Source organism: Mustela putorius, unplaced genomic scaffold, assembly GCF_011764305.1.
Source record: "Mustela putorius furo isolate JIRA1106 unplaced genomic scaffold, ASM1176430v1.1 tig00000145_pilon_pilon_pilon, whole genome shotgun sequence".
NCBI classification, from domain to species: Eukaryota; Metazoa; Chordata; class Mammalia; order Carnivora; family Mustelidae; genus Mustela; species Mustela putorius.
Genome location: NW_025421294.1, coordinates 12,792,165 through 12,819,754, shown reverse-complemented (window position 1 = coordinate 12,819,754; position 27,590 = coordinate 12,792,165). Strand labels below are relative to the sequence as shown.

General features: G+C 38.0%; 1 long non-coding RNA gene across 1 annotated transcript; it reads right to left on the bottom strand.

The window, feature by feature from the left end:
- Window positions 1-14,446: 14,446 nt before the first annotated feature.
- LOC123390825 lies at window positions 14,447-20,570 on the bottom strand. The gene is made up of 3 exons (XR_006605434.1): window positions 20,295-20,570; window positions 17,937-18,023; window positions 14,447-14,804 (listed from the first exon to the last, which is right to left on the bottom strand). It is a non-coding gene; the product is annotated as an uncharacterized LOC123390825 (long non-coding RNA).
- Window positions 20,571-27,590: the final 7,020 nt, after the last annotated feature.

Below are 27,590 nucleotides of genomic sequence, written 5' to 3'. Positions count from 1 at the left end.
AAAACAACATTCCTTCACCCCCAACCTCCCTGCCACATTTCCTTCTACTTTTACCAAATCTCATATCTCTGCCTTTCCTATAAAGAAAGGAGCATTGTAAAGGCTGCCTCCCTTATAGTTATGTCACCCAGGGTTCTGCTCAGTGGTAAAGTGCTTTCCTCTAAACCAGAGATAACAAAATCACCTTATTTAATGTAGAACAAAACTCCATGCCAAGAAGAACATATTTTACTAAAAAGATGGGTGTTCATAAAAAATTTTAAGTGAGGGGTGCCTGGGCGGCTTAGTCAGTTAGGTGTCTGCCTTCAGCTCAAGCCGTGATCCCAGGGTCCTGGGATCCAGCCCCAGGTCTGGCTTTCTGCTCAGCACAGAACCTGCTTCTCCCTCTCCCTCTGTCTCCCATTCTGCCTATTTGTGCTCTCTGTCAAATAAATGAATAAAATCTTTAAAAAAAATTTTAGTGACCACATAAATATTCTGTTATGGACAAACATAAGCTTTTTGATGAAAACAAAAAAAAATTGACACTTATAAAAATAGTGCCATTTAGATAAAGAAGATGTGGTATAACATACATACATACACACACACACACACACACGCACACACACACACACCGGAATACTATGCAGCCATCAAAAGAAACGAAATTTTGTCTTTTGCAATGACGTGGATGGAACTAGAGGGTATCATGCTAAGCAAAATAAATCAATCAAAGAAAGATAATTATTGTATGATCTCTCTGAAATGAGGAATTTCAGAGGCAGGGTGGGGGGTTGTGGGGCATAGGGAGGGAAAAAAATGAAACCAGATGGGATCGGGAGGGAGACAAACCGTAAGACACTCTTAATCTCATGAAACAAACTGAGGATTGCTGGGGGGTGAGGGGGTAGGGCATTTTGGACATCGGGGAGGGTATGTGCTATGGTGAGTGCTGTTAAATCTGTAAGCCTGATGACTCACAGACCAGTACCCCTGGGGCAAATAATACATTATATGTTAATTTAAAAAATTTATTATAGGGGTGCCTGGGTGGCTCAGTGGGTTAAAGCCTCTACCTTCAGCTCAGGTCATGATTCCAGGGTCCTGGGATCAAGATCCACAGAGGGCTCTCTGCTCAACAGGGAGCCTGCCTCCCTTCCTCTCTCTCTGCCTGCCTCTCTGCCTACTTGTGATCTCTGTCAAATAAATAAATAAAATCTATTAAAAAAATTATTATAGACACAAGAAAAGCTAGAAAGATGGTATTTCTATAAAACTACTCTAAAATGAAAAGTGACAAAATATGGTTCCTTTACCCAAAAAAAAGGAAAAAAATGGTGCCATTTAGATGGATTTTCCTCCTGGATAGTACTCTGTTTCAAAGAGAAAGAATATAGGAGTTTGCAGAGAATCTGATGGTCTTCCCAAAAGAAATTGTATACTGTGGAATATTCACTGATTTGCACATGTCTTTTCCACCAATAGGTGGGCATATTCTGAGATACTGAACCAAACAAGAAGACAGAATACTTTTGTTCCATATGATAAGAAATAAGGTGCAACCACAGAATGGATAATCGACGAAAAAAAAAAAAAGGCAATGAATCAATGAAAAGTGTGTACCTTTAAAAGAAAATACAAACCAATGCATAGAAGAAAGAAACAGAAGGAGGGAAGAAAAGAGAAAGGAAGTACCTAATTCCATTAGCTGGAGAAAACCACTGCAAGACAAAAGGAGGAAAGAGTATGGATTTCAAGAAAGAGCATCATATAATGGGAGACCTAAGAAAGGGAGACACTGTTCACTTCTCTACTTCTCATGGGCTGGAAGAGTCTCCCTGAGCAGATTCCTCATGCCCTAGAGGAGAGGCTCTGAGAAGCAGCTTTGCCAAGTATGTATGGTTCTTTGAATTTTGCTTTTCAACTATTAGATAACAGCTACATTAATGAAGGAATTTACCAAACTTCATCATGTTAATCCCCCCCACCCCACAAAGAATGGAATGAGTGTCTTCTTTCCAAGAGAGATAGGAGTCCTCCAAATTTTCCCAGCACTCAGATCCTGTCTTTAAGTGGATCACCTCCAAGTCTCCAGATTTAAAAAAAAAAAAAAAAGAAGAAGAAGAAGAAAGAAAAGTTGAGTAAATAACCAACTGAGTGGGAAAGAGGATTGTTGATGAAATAAAGTATCCATCTCACCAGGTCATTTGCCACATCCCTCTGGCCATCCAGAAGAAATGTGAATTAAGCCCATCTCTTAATTAAGAAATTTTCTGGGTAGCTGCATAGCTGAGCCTTCCCATAAAGGTAGGGTAGGGGTTGTGAGCAGCAGAAAAAGTAGGCTGCGATGATGAGACATGTTATTCATCACCGTTCTTTCCCCATAACCCATTCCTCTGAGAGATATGTTGTTCATAAGGGGCTCAAAATGTGAATAACATAAAAATGTAAGAATTGAGACAGATTTCTAGTCTAGAAATAAAACCACCACTGCTGTAGTTAAAACTTTTTTTTAACACTGAGGAAATACTATCCAGTGTTGCCAACTTACTGCCCTACTGCTTCAGCTAACTACAAGGAATGAACATCTATTGAATGTTCACTAGACGGGCTAAGCATTTCCATGCATTATCTCTTTTGAAAATCATATTTACAACAAAATTTACTTTCATGCCTAGAGCACAGAATTCATAGGTAGGGATTATTGTTCAGAGAAATTATTTCCCAAAATAATTAGAGTCACTTAATCAGCTGTTTTGCAAATCCTGATTTTTTTTTTTTTAAATCTTGGTTCAGAAACAAGCTAAAATAACAGACACAGTACCCTAAACCCAACCTTGAAGTTGTCCCTGTTTCAATCGCATGCTCTTATTTGCAAACCCTGCCTTTACATTAAAGGCCAACCTTGTTGGGTGTGGCTGGCATGCCCACACATGAGACGTGTGCATTTCTTTTTGGGGATCAGTTTCTGGGACAACCTCAGAGCAGTGTCACCATGTGGATCTCATCCAAATCTCAGGATGAAAGCTGAGGTGCTGAATAAGAGAATATCTCAGAACAACAACAACAACTAAAAAAAAGGGAGAGAAAAAAAAAGGAGCCTGACCATAGCTTAATGGGAAACAACTGTCAATTCTGGAGACCAGTTCAGGCTTCAGGGAGGCAGAGCATTATAGTGTGACAACTTGGCCCTCGAGAGAATCAGGCATGGATTTTCCACTGTGCCCCCTGGTATACCAGGAAAACCTGGGAAGTCTGTGGCAGCACCACACAATATTAGCTCCAGACAGCTGTCCAAAAAGTGGCCCATAAAGCAACTCGTACAGTCAGCAACTCTGAAACAAATACTGCTTACAAACACAGTGCCAGTTGGGCCACTGTGCTGGGAGCAAATGTGATCTTTCTTGCAATTACTTCAGAAACTTGCCTTCTTAAGATTAGAAGAAATCAGCTCTGGAGAGGTTAGATGCAGTTGTAGGGAAAAAAAAAAAAATGCCTGAGCTTTGGAAAGAAAGTTGTACATGTACTTGACCCAGTTACAATCTTCCTTTCTCTTTTCCCCTACCCACTATTCAGGAGCCTCTTTCCTTACTTCTAATTATTTTTTTCCATTGCAACATATTTTTCAACTTAGAGTTCATTCATTTCAATCTCCTTTTCTTCTATAATGTTCTTTTAAAAAAATTTCTATGAAAACACATTAAAAGTTGTCTACTAAAAAAAGTTTTCTACTATAAGACATAAAGAAAAAATACAAAGAAGCAAAATAAAATCATTTCTTATCCCACCACTTGGATGATCACAATCTTTTTCTTTATTAATCCCAGGTCTTTTCATTTTTCTTTGTGTTAGTGTGTATATGTGTGTGTGTGTGTGTGTGTGTGTGTGTGTGTTTGTACATATATTCAGTTATTTTACAAAACTGGGATCATTCCAAAACACAGTTTTGTGATCTGTTTGCTAATTATGATGGCAGCATATTCTCAAGCTATTAAATACTCTTTGAAAATACATTTCTTTACATAATTACATGATTACTATTCTTTTTCAGGCTTTGACATTCTGAGTACAGTATGTTAAATGGAATAATACATGGATTCTTTCCCTTTTTAATGTAACTATGAACCATTTATATTTGATTGTACTCACTTTTGATGTACTTCTCTATTGTTTTTCAAAATCAGACATTTTAAGAGCAGCCAATTAAGTTGAAAACACTTAAGAACACCAGGAAAGATTCACTGATGGTATAATACTAACGATACCTAAGCCAGCTACATGTCTCAAAACAGCCCTATATATCTACAATCAAAGTTCACCTCCTAGGAATAAGAGATTGTTTCTTATGATTTTGAGAGTTAAAATAGGCTGGCTTAGTCATGTTGTGACTTGTGATAGCACTGTATTCCCTGCTATTGGCCATCCACTTATAAACATCCGAAAACTTATATCCCATCAGATGGCCTTTATTAGCCTCACGCCATCTAGACTTTTAGAAAAATCTGGATAAGTGACTGCATTATTAGTAGGATTAAACTTTCTAACAACTATTATTCCCAATGTCTGGCTTCAAACTGGTTGTTTGGAGCTCTCAGAAAACATGATCCCAAAGAAACAAGCTCTAAGTGGTAAAGAGCTGACCAGGACCTGAGGCCACAATATGCCATGCTACAAGTACCATGTAACAGTGTCACCGTGATACTGGCGGAATACTGGTGGGATCAGTGGGATCAGTGACTTTCTCACTTTTTACCTCAGCTACCCAGCAGCAGGAGTAAAGATTTAGAAGGCAATTTGGGGACACTCAGAGAGGCAGCGCGGTGACAGGAAAGTTCAGGGTCTCCCAAGAAACCTCTTTCTCAGTGTGGGTCAACTTTCAGACACTCCGCACTGAGCACTGCTTCAACTTTCTACCATAACCATCTTGTGACCCCCACCACCCCCGCCCCAGGCTCAGGCTTTGCCCACTTCCCAAATTCTCTCAAGCCTTCCTTTTCCTATAAGCAAGTTCAAAATCTCTTTTGAGGTTTTCTAGGAGCATGTGTTGCTAGGAATACTAAGAAAGTTAAAAGCTTCCTCCTAAATTTACCTCCCTCTTAAATTCATTAATGTAAGATATTAATTTGAATACCCTATAGAAAGACAAGGGTATCAATAAGGAATTAGGCAAGCTTCAGAGTACACAGAGGCCTAAAGAAAAACAGGCATCTACATTCAGAGCAGCATTCTAAGCCAATGACTCCCTTGATCATTGGGGCCCCTGCAGAGCAAGGAGGGAGAATGAGAGGACAAGGTAGAGATAAGGATTTTTCCACGTGAGACCTCATGAATAGCAAAGGGAGAAACCCTACGTAAGAATCAGTCTCTGGTCCTCTTTTCCACCTTTTTGTTATATGCATTTCTACCACTTGTGTGGATGGGAAATAGGGTATGTTAAAACGGTAGTGAGTATTTCTCAAATTCTTATCAGGGTTCAGGCACTGGGATTATACAAATGAGAAATAAGACTCAAAGAAGTTAGAATAGAAACAAGGACAAAGGGAAGCAGGAAAAAAGGGAAGCGGGATGGAAGTCCCAAAGAGTGTCATCTGGGAGGAGAAAACAGCCCTCTGTTCCCTGACTGCCACTTCCTGATCCCTGGCTGATATGGGGCCACCATCCTGAAGACTATTCTTATGTATGGAATAGATGTAAGGCATGCATTTGCATTCTGATTTCCTTTCAGATATTCTGGCATCGTGTACACACCACCATGGCATGTTACAGTTTCTACCAAAACAAAAAAACCTCAGAAGAAATTATTTACAGCTTAATGTTGGCAAGCAGACAGCCACCCCACTCTCTCCAACCTGTACTGTCAAGCTCTGAATTTGGTTCCAAAATCCCAGTCTAGTCTATAGTCTTCAATGCTGGAAATAAATTGCAATTTTAAACATGAATTCTATTATTTTCAAATAGAATAGTGCTTGTCTTACTTTCAATTGTTCTTACATGAACTAACAGGAATTTGTTTTCCTTTTCAAGGATCACTCATTTTTAAATTTCATTTCTTTCTTTTCCCTTTAGCTGGTTATATCAGTTTTTTTTCCAATGTTTTAACCTCTTTATTCTAAAGCTCTCCAATAAATCAAAGTTGTAGACCCTTTTCTTACGGTCTCTAGAAAAACTCTTTCCTAAGTAATTTAGAACTTTATCTTCTCATTTTAATAAATCACTTAGCATTTGTTGTTATTCTCATTGGTGAATAATATTAGCAACAAAGACAGCAACCACAAAACCATTCCTAAGCAAAGGAGATGAACTGGACAGCTCAGACAAGAACTGATAATATTCTCTCATACTTGGCCAATTCCATGTTAATGCTCGGTTCAGAATGTGGCATTACAAATGTTGTGGAAACAAAAATATGAGCATCCCTGGGAAAGTCTTGTTTTCCTAGAGCAAGAAAACATTTGACAATCATGCAGAAAAGGTCTAGACACTCCAGCAGTGAAACAGGAAGAGGGTATAGTTCTTACCGGCAGTAAAGCCAACAAAAAGGGATATATAAGAAGAGTCCCTGGACTGTCCGTTATAAAGCAAAAATTATTTGGGCTTCTTCCTGGGTCCAGCTGTCCCTTTAGTATGGAATATAAGCAACTGCTTCATTAACACCACCAGCAGTTAGAAGTTCTTTGCAATCTAAGCACAGGAGACAACTTCATTATTGAAGGGAAGTATGCTCTAGTTACCTGGGTCATAGCCATGACAAATCTCAGAGGCAAAACAAGATTTTCTTCATTGTTATCATGGGACACAAAGTCTTTCTGAGGCTTAGAGTTCAATTTTTACAGGCAGTTTACTTTTGCCTTCAGAATTACTTTATATTTATATGGTAAAATCTCTTAATTTCCATAGGCAAATTTATTCCCTATAAAAGAAGTAAAAAAAAAAAAAAAAAAAAAAAGATGTTTAAAAAGCTCAGAAACTGGGGCGCCTGGGTGGTTCAGTGGGTTAAGCCTCTGCCTTCGCCTTCGGCTCAGGTCATGATCCCAGGGGCCTGGGATCGAGTCCCGCATAGGGCTCTCTGCTCAGCAGGGAGCCTGCTTCTCATCTCTCTCTCTGTCTGTCTCTCTGCCTATTTGTGATCTCTCTCTCTGTCAAATAAATAAATAAAATCTTTAAGAAAAAAAAAAAAAAAGCAAGCTCAGAAACTTCAGTCCAGAGACTTACAAACACTTTGGATTTGATTTATGTTTTCTGTCCCTTGGTGTGATTATTTATGTGGGTTAGGTTATTATGAATAAACAGAACTTGTTCTAAAATTTAGATAAATGGATAAGTGAATAAAGATGTCATTCATATTCATATGTGTACACACACACACACATACACACACACACACAAAGGAATATTTTTCAGCCATGAGCAGAATGAAATGTTGCTATTCACAACAATATGTATGGACCTCAAGAGCATTATGCTAAGTGAAATAAATCAGACAGAAAAAAACAAATGTCATATAATTTCACTTATATGTGGAATGTAAAAAAAAAAACTGAAAGAAAGACATAAATACAGAGAACAAACTAATGGTTAGCAGAGCACAAGGAGTGAGGGAATGGCGAAATAGGTGAAGGGGATTAAGAGGAACAGACTTCTAGTTATAAAATAAGTAAGTAATGGAGATGAAAAGTACAGCCTAGGGAATATAGTCAATAATATTGTAATAACTTCGTATTGTGCCAGATGGTAACTACACTTATTGTGGTGAGCATTTTGTAATATATATAATTGTTTAATCACTATGTTGTACACCTGAAATTAATATACCATTGTATGTCAACTATACTTCAATAAAAAAATACATAAATAATTAGGTGAAAAGGAAATCATTACAAGTATTTATAGCACTTTAGTAATAGCCTAATATGGACCACTGCTTTAGTTTTACTCTTTAATCACTAATAATTATATCTTAATAAGCCCTACCTTTCATTGTGTGTGTTATTTACAAAGCACAATTTCAGTAGCTATAGTTTTTCTTTCTAAAGCTTTATGTGATATTTTTCAAATGAATAAGCTCTGTTTTAGTATTCATTTCATTATTTAATTTTCCCCTAATTTTATTTTTCATAATTTTATCTCCCATGCACACCTTTTTTTCTCATAACTTTTTTATTGAAATATAGTTGAAACACATGTTACATTAGTTGCAGGTGTACAAAATAGTGATTTGACAAGTCTGCAATAAGCTATACTCACCAAAGTACAGCCACCTCTATTACCATAGAGTAGTATTACAATACCACTGAATATATTCCCTGTGCTGTACCTTTTATCCCCATGACTTATTCATTCCATAACCAGAAGTCTGTATCTCCCACCACCCTTCACCCATGTTGCCTATACCCCACCTCCCATTTCTTTCTATTTTAAACATACTAATTTTATAATATCCTAAATTTCATATCGCTTTATTAAGTTCCTGGGATATAAACTTTCCAAATTTTAGTTCCCCTATCATTTCATTCTATGGCACATGGTGTGTGTGTATGTGTGTGTGTGTGTGAATTTTGTATGCTGTGAAGTGCAGAAAATACTTTGAGAATGATTTTGAGTTTTCCTACAAAGGAAGACTCAGGGGTTTCATTACTCCACAGTCAGTTTTTATACTAATTTTTCAGTTTGGGATTTCCCAAGATGCAGGTAGGTTAAATTTGGGTTCTATACCCAAGTGCAGCACACTCATGTGGATATTATTTTTTCTACCAGAACCCAGGATACTCAGGAGCTGTCTCAGAGCTTTGCTGGACCAGTGGAGAGTTTTTAAAGTGTACCTTTTATTGAAAGAGCAGGCATGAGCTTAGCCTCATAGTAGGATCTCAGGAACCTTCAGTAACCCAAGGACAGATCTTTGGACATTAAAACCCCACCATCTATCTAAACATTTGGGTCATATATTAATGTTTAATTCTCTTCTGAGCCATGGTGACATCTGCTCATTAGCTTACCACTCTGGTTTGTGTTTCCTCTTTGCTTCTGGTAGAGATTTCACTTTCTTCTTTTGAGCACTACTTTCTATTTTTAATATTTTATAAGTTTTTAAAAAATTAATTATTTCTATGTGTTTATTGTGCACAGGTCTTCTACAATAGACTGTCATGATGCTGGAACCAAAAATTCAAAGAACTTTTTTTTTTTTAACTCTATATTTATTTATTTGAGAGAGAGAGAAAGCATGCATGCAGACGGGAGGGGGAAAGGGAAAGAGAGAGAGAACCTTACGCAGACTCCACACTGAGCATTGAACCCAACATGGGGTTTGACCTCACAACCCTGAGATCATGACCTGAGCCAAAACCAAGAGTCAGATGCTTAACTGACTGTACTATTCAAGTGCACCAAAAATCTAAAGAACTTTAATGTAATTTTCTCATTTCTTCATCATGCCAGTGAGGTACACAGAATTCACCCTCACAATTTTATAGGTGAGGGAACAGAAAGACACTCAGACCTGTTAAGTCACAGAGACAGTGCATGATGAAACAAGGCCTACAACATCTAGACCTTCCTTCTTTCCACTCTGCTAGAGATTCCTCAGGGGATACTTTGAGTCTTTTGACTCTAGACACTGAATAAATAATGCCTTAATGTATATTTTCTACTACACTTCAAATATATCTAGATTTTTGTGATTAATAAATATGAGTTCATTTAAAAGGAAAACTCCCTGCAAGTCTTCTTCTTGGTACCTATCCCAAAGAATAGTTGACTACACAATCCTAAGGAGACCCATACATACAAAGGATGTTTCAGAGAACAAATGTACCATACATATAAAACAGCACCAAATATATACATATTTTTATATATTAATAAGGTAGCAGAGAAAAGATGGATGGATATGAACTATAGTGCTACAAGCAGTTTCCTCCAGGGAGAAGACAAGAAATGGGGCACAGGTAAGAAGTGAGAAAGAAGGTAAAGTTTTATGGGTGTATCTAATTTACTCCACAAAAATGTAGAAACATATTAATTATATAACTAAAAATTAATGAACAGTTATATATAAATACATTCAAACAGATACCATGTACCTGAACTCGCAAAAGCTTTTTTTGTTTACATTTTGTAATTTCTCAATTCACAGATACTAAAAAGACATATGTTAATGAAAATTGTTGAAGCATAATGGGCCTCACAATCACATAACTGGGGACTTCTATCCTTAGCCATATGCCTCTTTTAAGTAATTTATGGCTATGCTGCTGAGGATGGAAAAGCAATTTGGCATTTACTGTGAATCAGTAAGTCCTGGATGTATCAAGTCCGTGACTAAGGCTAGTAGATCACAAAGAGGCGTGCATTAAGTAAGCAAGTGTCATATGAATCTGGCATTGCCACAAAAATTAATGTAAGAAAGGCAATATATCAGAGTCTCTCACTGTGAAAACAGTCTTTATTTGCACATGGACCAATAAAATGGGCAAAATGTTAAGATCAAACAACCAAAAAAAAAAAATTTACACATCTTTACACATCTCTATTGTGTCTTTCTCACATATTATTTCTTGTCTTTGGAGATTCTTGCTCCCTGATGAAGGTTAGGCATGCTGAGTATTTCTCTTACCACTGAAAACAGCACTTATCTTGTTTTTCCCTTAATTCTTGAAGTTTTTGTTTAAAAAAAAAAAAAAAAGGAGGGGAGGTAGCCCAATAGTAAGGCTATTGAAACTTAGCCCTCCTTCTGGGAGAAATTCTTACAAATACAGACTGAAGGACCTTTACATTCAAATCATTTATAGCTACTAAAGACCCTGTGGTACTCCAGGAGGGCTCATGGTGAAGAGGCCCAAGAAAATACAATAGGAGAAATGCACAGAAACAATCAGACATCAACTGTGAAAGAGAAGTGCATAAACCTATATATACACACTGCTGACAAATGGTTCAGCCTCCCTCATTCTAGTAATTTTTTTCAGACCACCATGAATGCACCTTTGTAAGGAATGAAAAAAGAACACTAGCCAACACGTACCTTTAAAATGGGAAATGCCTTTAAAGTGAGAAGGTCAAATTATTCAATAAATACAAATCCATTTATAGATCTGGAAGTAGCCAGAAATAAGTTCTACAATGCCAAGCTAAAACAGTCAGGTAAAATTGGACTCTTGCAATGATCTGCAGACTCCTCTCCAGAGTATCAAGACCCCTCAGGAGCATGCAAGAGTCTAGACTACTTGACAAAGCCTCACAGAGACCTGCTCTGAACTTTGAATTAAACCAGGTTTAAAAACAAAACAAAACAGAGCTATCAAGTCAATGGGCAAGTCAAAACATTCATGGACATCAGTGCTGTTCAGTGAGGTCTTGACCCATGTTTCTTAGTTAAATCCCTACATGACAGGAGAAAACATTTCTTATCAAAAGAAAGAAATTTGCTCAGAAATCATGGGAGAAATTCTCCAAATGCTTGTTTTAGAAAACAACTTCCCATCACTTAAAAAAAATATTTCCTGCTACATCACCATTTTCATACAGATTTAAGCACTTTATACAATTTACAAATGTAGCTAAAGTCATTTCTCAGACCTTGGGCAATGAACACAAAGACAGAAGTACCTCATGGGACCATGGAAATTGAAAAGCTCTGTTTTTCAAGTAAGTCACATTAACTTTAGAAATGCCAACCAGGCAAAGCTCTTAGCGCTTTTTTCAGTTTCTCCATAATAAGCACCATTGTACTCAAACTTTAATGAGTTTTAATATTATCCCTTCAAGCAAGGGCAAGTCTTACATCCACAGAAACATTCTTATGAATTTGAACAGAAGTATCTCATTTACTTTTACCCACTAGATAGCATCCTGGCTCAAAGGCTACAATGAAAAGTCATATTGTGTAGGGAATTCAACCTTGAGTTCTCATTCTTTCAGTATGGCTTAGTTGTTCTCAGCTATGCATAAGATCTCCATCTGATGTGAAACGGGTTAGTAGTTTGGGCAGATATGGCTAAGTATCAACAGGGAGTAAGAATCAGGTCCAAGATTCCATCAAAAGCATGTATCATCATGCAAGTCAGACTACTCATCACAAGAGTGTTACTACTACCAAGGTCCTTACAGTTCTACCTAGTTTTTCCATTTGACACAGAAGGAAGGAAATTATAACTTCAGCTATCATCAGAGGGGCATTTTGCTTTAATGCATTCTCTGACTGAATTCCCAGTGCTACAATCTGAGAATCAGATACTATCATTATCCCATTTAGAGACAAGAAAACTGTGGCTGGGAAGACCAAGGACTTCCTTTGGATATCCACTCAAATGTCATCTTATCTGTGAGGTGTTCCCCTCGTAAGACAACAATCTCTCTGACACTCCTTCTCCCTCTTATTCTGCTTTATTTTTCCCCCTGTCACTTATTTCTATCTGACACATTTATATTTTCACTATGTTCCCTTCTAGCAATATGAGCTTCATGGAAAATAGGCTTTGCTTTGTTCACAGCTATATCCCCAGCACAGAGAGTACCTGGCACATAGTTGGTACTCAATAAATATGTGGTGAGTAAAAAGTTATCAAAGAAACCTGCCCCAGGCCACAGAGCTAGTAACTAGTAGACCCAGAATTTGGACCTAGACCTATAACTCTCAAGCACACACTTTGAACCATTTTGCTGTTACTTGAGGTTACTTCATTTTCTCTAAGGAATCAGCTTACTTCACTAAGATACTTTGCAAGAATTCCAGGCAGTCTTTAATCTTCTCTGGTTGCCTCCTCTCCCCTTGTGGTAGTTACACTCTAAGGATATTTATTTGAACAAAAGACGACACATGGGCTGGGGATCCTAGAGGAGGCTCTATGCCTAGCTAACTGGTTACTGAACTTTCTTAAAAAGAAATATAAAGGGGCGCCTGGGTGGCTCAGTGGGGTAAGCTTCTGCCTTCTGCTCAGGTCCTGATCCCAGGACCCTGGGATCGAGCCCCACATAGGGCTCTCTGCTCAGCAGGGAGCCTGCTTCCCCTTCCCCTGCCTGCCTCTCTGCCTAGTGTGATCTGTCTGTCAAATAAATAAAATCTTAAAAAATAATAATAAATAAATAAATTTAAATATTTTTAAATAAATAAATTTAAAAATAAAATAAAGGTATATCCAACATAATTTTAAGACAAATGGAGTTTTATCAAGAATGCAACAATTCATTCATTCTATAATTTATTAAATATCATTATGTGATAGTCACTGTAGTATTCCTCAAAAAAAAAAAGAATATCAGTCTTTAATTTATAAACTGTAGTAAAACCAAGATTCCAGGATAAAAGATTTTGCTAGATTTGTTTCCATTTTATGAATGGGTAAATTTAATGATAAGATAGGAAAAAAAGGGACTTGGCCTCTGACTCTGACCCTTTAACATCTACCTCTTCCATAAACACCTTAGAACTGCCTAGGGATTCATTGTAATTCACGTGATCAATGGATTTTAATTCACCTGAAGAGTCTACTTAATATTGATTCAACTCTAGAGTAAGCCATGGAATCAGAAGCTGGACATTTTACCCAATAAATTGAGTAAAAATTTCAGTTTGGAATCCTTCCCCCTTTTTTCCCCTTCTGGTGGTCCCTCTGACCCTCTCATTCCCCTGGTCTCTGGAGACTCTGTTCACGCAGATTTTTTTTATTTTATTTTTTTTTAATCAACCAGTGCTTTCAGCCCCTCAAGAGCCAGCTTCACAGTGCATATCCTCTCAGATTTGGCCAAAGCAGAACAATGTGACTAACAAGAGAAGAACAAGAAGAAAGCAGTCAGGCTTTTCTGTAGCCCCAATTTATTGAGCCATTAATGGCTTTGGTGTCACCTAGTCTTCCAAAAACAACAGGGCACTAATTAGCTTGGCTTGGTCAGTTAGCAGCCCTCAATAAAAAGCAATAAAATGAAAAGACAAAAATAAAATAGGTTTACAAGAAACATACCTTCAAACATTTTATTATCATTTAAAATGAAAAGGTTTAGACTTAATTACATAATTAATAGCCCAAAAAGCTACTTGTCTGGACAGAAGGCATACCAACTTCAAGCACCAGAGCAAGAGTGCCTAGGAGCAACTTGGGCACAGGAAGGAGCAAATTATAAATTCATTTATGGACAGAAACAATGTCTAAAAGCCTCTGATCTCCCTCCTGAATTTTCTTCCAGAGAGGAGTAAGTATTCTGCTGTCCCCAAAGGAGCCGCAAGGACTGGCAGCCTAGGAACTTCACAAGGCAATTAGCAAATTATTTTTTTTAACTTCAGTAAAACAGAACTTAAATTTTGGACTTGGTGCCCACTTCACAAACACTCTTGTTATGTTTTCAGTAAATAAATATAATTTCAGTACGTGTGTATTTATGTGTATACACACACACACACACACACACACACACATATATTTATTTATTTATTTATTTATTTATTTATTTATATTTATATATATAGTACACATACAAATCCATGAACCAACCACAAAGCCAAACATAAATGTCACTTCAGGTTAGCATCAGTGTTAATATCAGTTTATTTATTCAGTTTTTTCCCAAGGTCATCTTGACTTGCAATGTTACAATGTAGAACTGAATAAGTCTTAGATGTTTGAAGCTAGGAGTGAGACAGTTGGGTCTTCTCAAAACCACTGTCTAGTTCATCTCCAAATCCATATCTTCATGAGCAAAAAATAATGTTACCATTGTTACTGAGAATGGTCATGGTCCTGGTGACATTATTCCTCTCCATGGTCACATTTGAACAGGTACTTCTACTACAGTATCTTGAGTGAGGTCTGTGATGAGACCCTAATTCCAAGCTAAAGGTAAAAGAAAGAAAACCAAGAAATGAGGGAGCCAAAGTTAAGAGAACAAGACCATGTAAGATGTGAGCCCTTAAAGGGAGTGGCCAACAGTCCAAACCACAGTGTGCAAAGGGGCAAGGTAATTTAAGCTCAGTGCAGAGCAGCAGAGATGCTGAGTGGATGCAACACTCGGAGACCCCAGACAGACAAGTCTCAACACAGGATTCTAGGATATCTTAGCTCAGTGTGGAACCTTGCCCAAGAAAAAAGTCTCTATAAAGAATTGAGGATGGGGGTGCCTGGGTGGCTCAGTGGTTTAAGCCTTTGCCTTCAGCTCAGGTCATGATCTCAGGGTCCTGGGATCAAGTCCCGCATCAGGCTCTCTGCTCAGCGGGGAGCCTGCTTCCCTCTCTGTCTCTCTCTCTGCCTGCCTCTCCGTCTACTTGTGATTTCTCTCTGTCAAATAAATAAATAAAATCTTTAAAAAAAACAAAAAAGAGTTGAGGATGTGTAGACTGCAGCTAAGTAAGCAGGCTACACTTCAACCCTAATTCTCAAAAGACAAAAAGAAAGGAATGAGAAGGCCAAAGCTCATGTAACAATGCCTACGCTCATGGCCATAGTGAGGGCACGGAAAGTCAGAGTAAGGCAAGAAGAATCACAGTGGTTAATACCTTCAAAGCCTTGACCAAGACTGCCTCAGAACTGGAATGTGTTGGTAGAAGTTTCCTGATATTGTAACAGAGCTGAGGGGAACTGAGGGAAATCTGTAAATGAAAGGCAGTAATGGGAAAAAATGTATTGAAATAACTATAATATCGTTCTTAAAATCTGACATCTACCCTAGCCTAAGGATAGGTGGATAACTGCTTTTAAACCTTTCATGTTTCCTAAAAGTGAGCATTTGTGTGGAAACCAATACTCTGAATTCCCCAGTACATTTCTGCTACAATAGACAAAGAACATGACTCCTCAGAGCACAGGCCTGGGTACATCTCCTTAGATATCGAGATGATTAGAGGCAAGGGCAACTGTCTTCCAGGTTCTCTGTGGAGCCACCCTCCAAAGCCAGAAGAGAATAATTAAGACCAGGAATCTTTTTTTTTTTTTTTTATTCGACAGAGATCACAAGTAGGCAGAGAGGCAGGCAGAGAGAGAGAGGAAGGGGAAGCAGGCTCCTTGCCGAGCAGAGAGCCTGACGCGGGGCTCAATCCCAGGACCCTGGGATCATGACCTGAGCCAAAGGCAGAGGCTTTAACCCACAGAGCCACCCAGGCACCCCAAGACTAAGAATCTTAACAAGCTATCATCTTGATACTATAAGTGAATCCAGTGGTTGCATCTGCTCCTGGCCAGGAGTTTCCTAACCAGCTTCTGGATAAATGCTTAATTAACATTATTTTTACTCTGTCTAGATCTGTGGTTAAAAGGTTAGTCATGTTCTGTTTTACAACATGAGGAGAATTTGGTCCCTTGGAAACAGAGTGGCTAACACAGACCATAGGCCAGTGGTTTTCAACTCAGGCAGCACATAGAATCATCTGGAAACGTTTTTTTAAAAAACGGCAGTGTCAGGGCTCCACCCCTAGATATTCTGACTTAATTTATCTGGGATAGACAATATGCCACAATGTTTTAAAAACTCATAGGTGATCCTTCTGAATAGCTAGGTTAAAAGCAGTTCTTCTCAAACTCTAATGGATCCCACAGGATCTTATAAAATAAGCAGATCTTGATTCTGTAGGTCTGAGGTGGAGCTTCCTAGTGATGCCCAAGCTGTCTGCAGGTCACACAATGCGACATTAAAAAATGGGGGAGAAAATGTCAGGAAAGAGGGTCCACAATCATGTTCTCCCAGGAGTGTTGGTAGGTGAGCCCTCCCTGACCAAGACAGAACACAATCCCACACCCAAGCCTGTGGTTCTGCCCTAATTATGAAGTTGAGCAGATGTTCCCAGAGCTCAGAGATGACCTTCTGAATTATGAAAATAAGGAGTTGTCCAAATATCTAGTAAGGCCTCAAATTAATCTGGAAAACACTAATGGGAATCCAAGAGTGAGCACGTAAGAGTCAAAACAGTGAACTTTAAAAAAAAAAATGAATCTGCCTTTGTTTCACTTTGGCTCTGTGTTTGTGGGGAAACTCCATAAGAAGAAGCTTGTGTGGCCCTAGTTTAGTCAGATGGTGGGCAGGGACTATAAGGGAAGAGGAAAGACACCAAAGAAGAGGGCTCTGTTTACATAGAGTGGCTTACTAGAACCCACTACACAGTTCGCTAAATTCCACAGACCTAAAACTTGGTCAATGGGAGATTGGACCCGGTGAGGTCCTCCTGCACTGACTGCCACTTTCCTCTTCTATCTTCAGTTTCCTGACATCCTGCTTTTCTCATCTCCCTTTCTTGATCAGAAAAGTCTACCAGGATGAACTCCAAACTCTGTGTGACCTCTAGATCTGTATAATTCCTCAGCCTTATCTACCAGGACATTTTGTTTTCTGTCCTCCCAAACTCAGGGGTCACCTCTTCATCAGGGCTATCAGCATGACATTTCCCCACCTGGAACAGTCTCCCTTGCACATTTCCATTACTGAATTTCTCCCACTCTTCTCAAGGCCCAGCTTCAGCCCAATAATCCTCATCAACGACTCCCTCATCCTCCAGCCACCACACCTTCCTGGGTACTTCTAGAGCTTTCCCTTTTCCCAAATTTTACTTGTTCTGCTGCTCCCCCCCCCCCGTCATCTTTTCATAAGAATAGTATATCGTTCTAACTACATCATAAACTCCTGGCTGGCAGTATTGTACCTGTATTTTCTTGTACCTCCTATGCTGAATACGGTTCTATGCAAATGAAAGATGCTGCAGTAAGATTCATCACACGTTTACCAGAAAACTCACTCAGCTGAAACAGAGATTCCCATGGGCAAGATTCTCAGGAGCTTCCACTCACAGACAAGACTTCCCACAACTAACAAAAGTGTCAGTTGTCTCAATGCCTCAGAACCCTTTCTACTCCTGCTATGTTAGCCATTACGTGGCAACAAACCATCCCTGTTCTGGATTTGCTCAAAGCCCTATGCTTTATACTTTAAGAGTCCTCATTCCCAGCCAACCCTTGTGCTAGGGTGTGCATCCACTTCCATACCCTAATCTTCAGGTCTGCCCAATTTTCAGTCTTCTTAAGGAAGTGAAGTCAAAACTCCTTTCAGGATCAGGCCCTCAGTCTGTTCCTCTGAAGAGAAAAACAATAGGGTGTGGTCAGGAGAAAAGCAGAGACCCAGCCAAACAAATGTCTCCTGGAAAAACTATTCATATAGCTAGAATAAACAGGTATGGCCATTCCACTAGCTTTAAATAGAACTGTGCCAATGCAAGGCTGCAGACAAATATGGAGGAATGCTATCCAATACCAACCATACTGGAACCACTAAACTTTCTATGCGGGGGGGGGGGGGGGAAGCCTATCTAAAAAAATAAATAAAAACAATAAAAATTGTAGATGTGATCATTAGAATGCTCCAGGAGAATATTCTGAAAGTAGACCTCACCTAGGGGTCTTAGGAATATCCCAGTGTACTGGCAGCCCTTGACAAAAAAAAGCAAAAGAAAAATGAGATTCATTTGCTGCACATTTTGGATTCTCCCCCAGGGCTTAGCACACAAAGGTCCTGTTTCTTTCTTCCCCAGGATACACAGCCAAAAATGCTAGTCTCAGTTGCACATAGTTTTGGTTTAGCTAGGTTCTGTGTTGGTCTCAGGCACTATAGGATACTCTGAATCCCGCCCCCCCCCCCCCCCCACTGCCCTCAGGCTCCTCTTTTGTTTTGGTTATACTTCTCTCAGGTCTCTGTCCTCCGCATTTCAGACAAGTAAGAGAGTTGGGTTCAATCAAAGTTGAGAAGAAGACTTTGCAATTAAACTGCTAATTAAGGAAGTACCAACCTGAAGAAGCTAATTTGCACTGATCTGTTTAAAATATCTAGCAGCAGATCAGGCATGAATTGAGGTACAGTCCTTTTAAGCGTCAGCCAACTGGCCTTCTTTCAGAGCAGCAGCTATCAATAATTCCATGCTGAGGACCATCTGATAGGAAATCAACCACAGGCCCCTGGAATGCCAGCATTCCCCACTGCTCTGTTTTCCCAGTTGTCAGATCTGTTTATAAATTGTCCATTTATAGCAAATCCAGCACCTGCTATGAACACCTCATCCTGCCAAGTATGGGACTGCATCTCAGAAAGAGCCACTATAGATTTTTTCAGTTCCTTTTAACCTTTCCCAACCCAAGTTTGAATATTTGCCTAGGAATTCTGAGGGGGAATATATTCTATATGGGAAGATCTAGTCTATTAAAAGTTAGCATTTTGCTCCATTAAAAAAAAAAAAAGCAACTCATCATTCTCTTGGGAAATATAATGCTCTCTTTCTGAACAAGTCTGACACTGGGACACATTTAAAATAACCCCTAAAATATTCAGCAGGGTAAAAATGCTCTGGGGAAAAGTTAAGGGAGGCTTTCTTTTTAACTCTATTATATAGCTTTTTAGCTCATTGTCAAAACCTCCACTTACCAGACAATGCTGTCTGCTGTTCAAAACCATTATGTAAAACATATTTAAAGACACCTTCCCATTGCTGAAAACCCAATATATATGCCCTAGATTTGGGCTTTTTTTCTTGCCAATTATCCATCTGCAAAGTGCCTAGAATTAATTCTCAAAGTTCCATCCCTCCCCCAATCCCAAGATGCTTCTGTTCATTTTGGTCTTCGCAAAAAAATAGAAAATAGTATACATATAATATTTGTAGTGTGGGTTCATGGTTTCTAGAGATGAAGTTCAAACCAGATGCAATGGTGGACAGAAATGTGTGTATAACCCTCAGAAATGTGAGGTGACCCCTTGATCCTTCAGTTTATACCTTCCCTCAAAAATCCTTCTCAAGTATAAGACTGTTACTTTTTTTTAAGCCACAAAGGGAGACTCTAATTAAGAGCACGTGGCAGAGGCAGCTGGTCTGATGGGTGGCATTTCTGTTCCCCAGTTCTGCATTCAGACAAAGGGGATAGCCCCATATTTTCATGGGAGGACATGAGCACTTAACATTTCTTTTTTAACAATGTTATGGTATCTCGATACAGAAGATAACTTTTGCAAGGTAATTATTATTAGTAGGCCAACAAAGTTAGACAGTCATGAGATCAGGTAAAACAGAAAGAACTCAAGAAAAAGAATTAGAGGGCATGAAATTAAATACCTGTAAAATTAAAAATGCTTGCTCTAGGTAATGGTTTTCCTTTACAGAGACCAAGGTCTTCAGTATTCTAGTCCAGCATAGCTGTATCTTTTTGTTGCAGTTTATATATATTAAGCTAATCTTAGATTATACACACATAAATTCTTTCCTTCCAAAATGGAATTGTGCTTAATCTGTTACATGTTACTCCAATGCAAATCATCTTTGCTTACTTTTTGGTCATTTGATGACCATCTGTTTTACCAACCTGGATTCTTTCACTCATCACAGAAGTCAGGCCCCATTACTTGAGATGATCTCTGAGATGCCCCTGCTGGAGAAAGGAATGTGCAAATTAGAGGACTACAAATCAGTTTGAAAACTCAATGACTCCTTCCCATAAATCTGTGTCCTTAATATTAAAAATCATTTGGAGGTGCTGAAAAGAGAACTGATAGCTAACAGAACACAGCAGTCCTACCCTCTTCTAGGCATGGATTAGCAGTTGAGAGGGACTATGCAGATCTAAATCCATATTCTGCTACCAAAAATAGAAAAGAGGAAACCTTTGAAGCAAAGAAGCCCTAAGAATAACTGTCAGTAAGGAGCTAGAGCTCCATGGGCAGGAAGCAATGCTCAAGTGGCCGTTTTGTGCTGCTCCCCGCCCCCCCCCCGGGGCTTTCACATTTATCCTGTTAGAAAGATAGCTTTCAGAGACTTCCCTTTAACACAGACACATAGGCCTTCACAACCCGCCTTTCTACAGCAGCTCAGGGATCTGGCGCTACACATCACTTCAACACAGCCCTTGGGTTTGGTGCGATTTCCCCCCACGGATCATTTCAATCTGTTTAAGGCTGAACAGTGAACTCTTCATAGACCGCATTACACAGAGAGCCTCAGTAGGAAATGGTTGGCCAAGCAAACATTTGTTTCCTGTTTTGCTTTTTATAATTTTACATTCCAACTCAACCTAGCTTTCATCCTTTTTATTCTTTTTATAGTCACAAAAATCAATGCACCAAACCAGTGAAGTTTATTTATCTCATGTGCTTTGAATGACACTATAAAACCATACACTTGAATCTATCTTATAAAACATATTTGAGTTAGAAGAGGTTTTTGGGAACAAGACAGTGAGAGTGCTTTAAAATGGCCTGTGGGACAGCTGGAGAGGCACAGGGGCTGAGAAGGTTACTAGAAGGAGATCTGGCCAGTACACGATGATGGGCAGTTTAAAGACCAAGGAATGGAAAATAGGGTAGGAAGGAGAACAGAGAGAAGTAAGACATTGAGGAAGATGACAGAGCCTGTTGTATCTTATGCAGATTAGGAAAAGCAACCCTTTTGAGCACACATAAACTGATGTGAAGGTGCATGGCTGGATTTCAGCCCTCACTCTTCCTTCCCTTTGGACAGGTGCCTTTCTGCAAGGTACAGACTGCACTATACCACATCTGGGGGAAACTGTGGGCAGGAGACTGAAAGATACAAATGGGGATCTTTAGACAAACTGATCAAAAAAAAAAAAAAAAGTCACGATACTTCTGGTAGCATACAGGAAATCTTGTTTTTGTTTTTGTTTTTTTTTAAGATTATTTATTTATTTATTTGACAGAGAGAGAGATCACAAGTAGGCAGAGAGGCAGGCAGAGAGAGAGAGAGGAGGAAGCAGGCTCCCTGCTGAGCAGAGAGCCTGATGCGGGACTCGATCCCAGGACCCTGAGATCATGACCTGAGCCGAAGGCAGCGGCTTAACCCACTGAGCCACCCAGGTGCCCAGAAATCCTGTTTTGAATCAAAAAATTTTGCTGGTGAGTAGGGGTAGAGGAGGATGGTTGGCAAAATTGATTTCTGCAAACTAACTGTATCAAAACATTTCAGTAGAATGTTTTATCTTTTGTTATGTTTCATACAATGCATGTATTATTCATTTTAAGAGAGGTTTGCATTCATCACATCTAATGAATATCTTCCATGATTAATACAATTCATATTTATTTGTCAAGATCTAGGCAAATAGAAAAATTCTAGCACAAATTGGTGTAACTTGTTAAAGATGAGCACGGTTCACAGGTTGAAATTTTGGGATGCTTAACTGCCTTTATCTCAAAGGTCTTGAATGTCTTATTGAAACAACTGGTTAGGCTTCAGCCAAAATAAAAACATAATTACCCCCACCACTCAGACAGACTGCTTTTTCAAGGTCCTGGCCTCAATCTGTACTATATAATCCTTTATTAATCTGCTTCAGTTAGGTCCATGAGTTGCATCATAGCAAAACTGAAATGGGCAAAAATCAGAGAACCAAAGAAGAAACAGTAAATATAACATTACATACCTAATATTAAAACACAATCAGTATATACCAGATGGGCCACTCTTGCTCTTGCTCAGGACCCGAGCATTCAATGACTATAAGAGAAACCATTAATATTTATAACAATTTACAGGTTTTATAGTTCCTCAACAACTATAACATGCACCATCTCACAGAATCCTCAAAAAAGTCCTTAGCAGTGGGGCACCTGGGTGTCTCAGGTAGTTAAGCAAGAAGTCTACTTGTCCCTCTCCCTCTGCTCTCACTTTTCCCCCTACCACTTGTACTCTCCCATGCTCACTCTCGATCTCTAAAATGATTAAATAAAATCTTTAAAAAAAAAAAAAAAGGCCATAGAAGTAAGTATGGTTTCATCATCAACTTTTGGAGATGAGAAAATTGGGAATTCAGACAAGCTGAGACCAACACAATAGTAAGTGACAGAACCAAGACTCAATCCCAGGCCTTCTGGCTCAAAGCAATGATCCTACCAGTATACTGGTTCTTTGGTTCAAATGGAAACATCTCGTGATAGCTTGTCTACCTATTTCTAAGATGACATTAGTTAGCCTGAGTAGTGATGGGATCAGCAGTAATTTATTCTAATAATCTCAATGACTTACTTTTAAATATCTATTTTACTTGCTAAAGATTTCTTTTTCATGCACTCCCTCTGCCAAATGCATTTTTGGAGAAGTCAGAATGTTAACTGATTTCAGTTAATAACAGCCTCTGAGTTATCTACTTCTTTAACACCCTATCTCTCTCCGTTCTAATGCAGATTCCTGATTAAAAATGCAAAACTATTTTTTTAAAAAATAAAAAACTACATTTAAAAATTAAGGATACATTTGTACTTACAATTGCATGTGTCTTGAAACCAATGTGCTTAGCTTCTGAGTATCAGAGTCTCAAGCTGACTAACAAGTGACAAAATCATTTGGGAGGTTTTAAGGACAAGGCTGGCAGTGATCTGTTAGAAGAATTGCTTCCGAAAAGATTCAACCACGTGACCAAGTGATGACACCAGATGGTCAAACTCATCCATCCTCATGTTTTTACAATAAATACAGCATCCTTTAGAATAAATCTATTGGAAATGACATATATAATCTAACCAATTAACTACTGATAGTTCAAAAAAAATAGTCCCTTACAACTTATATCCACTTTAGTCCTAAAAGTTTAGGTTACATTGTTAAAAGTTATCATTTCCCAACCTACTCTCTAACAATAGAAATTCTACTTCTTGTTTTCTACTGTAAAAAATTCTTGCACATGGGAGATGTACAAAAATGTTTGTGGCAACGCTGTTTGACATTTTTCAAAAGGTAAGAAACAATTTAACCACCCTTATTGGAGAAATGATTTAGATATTTATAGTTAATGTAAATAAAGCAGAATTATATACAACAAATAAAAGGAATGAATTGTATGTACACATCAAGATGGATAAATCTCAAAATATATTGTGAAGTTGAAAAGCAAACTGGAAAAGTTTATCTTTAGTATACTAGTTATCTAAGTCCATTTGGACTTCTATAACAAACTGGGTAACTTATAAACAACAGAAATTTCTCACAGTTATGAAAGCTGGAAAATCCAACATCATGATGTCAGCATGATCAGGTTCTGGTAAAGGAACTCTTTCTGGTACAGACTGCAAATTTCTTGCTATGTTCTCACAGGTAGAAGGGACAAGAGTCTCTGGAGTCTTTTAATCTCATTCATGAGCGCCCTCATGACCTAACTACCCCCTAAAAGCCCCACTTCCTAATATTATCAATAGGGGGTTAGAATTTCAACATATGAATGCGGGAAGGGACACATATATTCTAACCATGGCACCAGTATTTAAGCAAAAACTTAACATACAAAAGAAGCTATAAATGGGTACATACAAACATATAATAAATGTATGAAAACATTCATGGAAATTACACATATCAACTTCACAAATGGTTGCGTCTACAGATGGAAAGAGAAGAGATAGAGAAGAGAGCTTTGCTCTACCTGTAATTCGTTAAACCTTTAGATAGATTTACATTTTTCTTACAATAATCAAAATAGTATGGTACTCACATAACAATAAGCATATAGACTAGTAGAGTAGTACAGGGAGCCCAGAAACAAACCTTTGCATATATGGTCAAATGATTTTTGACAAGAGTGTCAGCACCATTCAAAAGGGGGAAAGACAGTCTTCAGAAAATGCTGCAGGGAAAACTGGACATTCACAGGCAAAAGAATGATACTGGACTCATACCTTATACCATATATTAAAATTAGTTCAAAATAGATCAAAGACATAAACATAAAAACTAAAACCATAAAACTCTCAGAAGAAAATAGAAGGAAAAGCTTTATAGCATTGGATTTGGTAATGATTTCTTGAATATGACTCTAATTACAGAGGCAACAGAATAAAAAATAAATTAGACTTTAAAATTTAAAAATTTATTTCAAACAACACTGCTGACAGAAAGAAAAGGAAACCCACAGAATGGGAGAAAATATTTATAAATCATGTATCTGGTAAGGGATCAATATCCAAAATATATAAAGAATTCCTACAACTCAACAAAAAACCAACCCAACTTAAAAATGGGCAAAGGACTTGAATACATAATTTTCCAAAGAAGATATACAAATGAGCAACAATCACATTAAAAAATGTTTAACATCACTAACCATTAAAGAAATGGAAATCAAAACCACAATAAGATACCACTCACATCCACTGGGATGATTATTACATAAAAGAAACAAACAAAAATATGTGTTGGTAAGTATGTGGAGAAACTGGAACCCCTGGGCAATGCTGTTGGGAATACTGAATGGTACAGCCGCTGTAGAAGACAATATGGTGGTTCCCGAAAAAATTCATCAAAAAAAATTCTGATCCAGCAATTCCACTTGTATGCATATACTTAAAAATAGTCAAAGGAGGGATTTAAATAGATATTTGTAGACCAACATTCATAGCATTATTCACAATAGCTAAAAGACCAAAACAACCCAATGTCTATTGACAAACAAATGGATAAACAAAATGTAATGCAATGGAATATATTCAGCCTTAAAAAGGAATGAAATTCTGATGCATGTTACAATATGGATGACTCTTGAAAACATTATGCTAAATGAAATAAGCCAGAAACAAAACAATAAATATTGTATTATTCCACTTATATAAACTACCTAGAAGAGCCAAATCATAAAGAGAGTAGAATATTGGTAAACAAGGCCCAGGGGAAGGGGGAGTTAGGAGTTATTATTTAATGGATAGACAAACTCAGTTTGGAATGATGAAAAAGTTCTGGAGATGAATAGTGTGTACAATAATGTGAAGGTACTTAATGTCGCTGAACTCTACACTCAAAAAATGGTTAAAATGCTCATTTTTATGTTATATATCTTACATCTTCATAAAAATTTTCCTTCAGGAGGGAGAAAAAGGTGAATCAAATATGGCAAAATGCCAAATTTACTATTTCTTTAAACCCAGTGGTAGGTTTACAAATAGTCCATTAGTTTCTATACTTTATGTGCACCCGAAATGTCTCAGCTTAATTTTTGTTAATTTATTGTAGGTTTTGAAGAGAAGTTTTAATAAAATTATTCTGACCCTCAACTGTAAAGTAGAACAATGAGACTCTGGGACAGGTACTGAAGGCTGAAGACCACCCCTCAAATTATTTGATCAGTTTCTGGGCTACAGAACAGCATTTCTCAAATATAAAGTGCATACAAATTACCTAGAGATCCTACCACAATGCAGATTCTGATTCAGCTGGTCTAGAGAGGCCTGAGAGTTTCCCTTCCTTACTGGTTCCCAGGTGATGCCCAGGCTGCCAGGCCATAGACACACTTTGATAACAAGGATCTAATGAATGATAGTACTTGTCACATATTACCTTCTTTCATCTGAACTTTTCTTAATTATGTACTTCTTGATGACAAAGGGCTAAAGCCAGTCTTAAGTACATTTCAATGTAAAATTCATCATCTTATACTTTATTTGATAAAGGCTACCATAAAGCAAAATAACAATTAAAACCTAAACATCACTGAAAATATTTCAGAAAGACTACATCTCTTTCAAAAATCCTAAATTAGAAACTTTGACTCAGCTATCGAAATATATAATAAATGCATAGTTTAGGATATATTAATCTCTCTTCCCCAACTTGTGAAATAGGAATTTCTACAGCACAAATTTCCACTGATGGCAAGTTACTTCACTTAATTATACAGTCCTTAAATAGTCTCTTTTTACTTTGTAAATTCCAGTATAATTCTAGGTTGGGAGCTAATAATTTTACCTACTATAAAACGACTAATTAATTGCCTAAAATTTAAAAAGCCTCTAGGACAAAATTTCTTGCCAGAATGGTTTAGAATCTGGTCGTCTGGTGGACCCCAAGGTGTCAATCTAGTTAAATGAATTAAAGCTTCAGGAAAATATAGTGTTTCCAGAATCGCCACAAGTAAGATCCACCCCAGTGCCAAAAACAAAGAAAGCCTCTATATTCCCCAGTTAACCAACAGATGATCAAATTCCTCCTTAAAATCAAATAGTATGGTTCTCTAAATAAGTATAGTTGATTAAGAATAAGCAGACTTCAGGACTAATGACCCCAGCTACTGAGTTTGTTTTTAAATAATGTAAGGCTACAGTATTTGCAGCATTCACTGTCTTTCATCAGCCTATCATTTCAGAGGCAAGAATTGTCTTTAGTCCAAACTGAAAATTTTGACACATTTACCAGGTTAATTTTTCTTTGGAATCTGCTAACAAAGTAATAGTTACAATAATAATTATATATATATAGGGGCGCCTGGGTGGCTCAGTGGGTTGAGCCGCTGCCTTCGGCTCAGGTCATGATCTCAGAGTCCTGGGATCGAGTCCCGCATCGGGCTCTCTGCTCAGCAGAGAGCCTGCTTCCCTCTCTCTCTCTCTGGCTGCCTCTCTGTCTACTTGTGATTTCTCTCTGTCAAATTAATAAATAAAATCTTTAAAAATAAATAAATAATTATATATATATAGAAAGAGAGAGAGAGAGAGATATCCCACTCATTTTTACAGTGCCCTAATTTTGTGCCAAGGCCTATTCTATTTGATTTGTTTACATGGATTATCTACTTGAATCGTTTTAACAACCCTGTAAAACACATATTATAATCTCTAACTCACAGTTAAGAAAACAGACTCAGAAAATTAAGTAACAGGTCCAAAGTCAC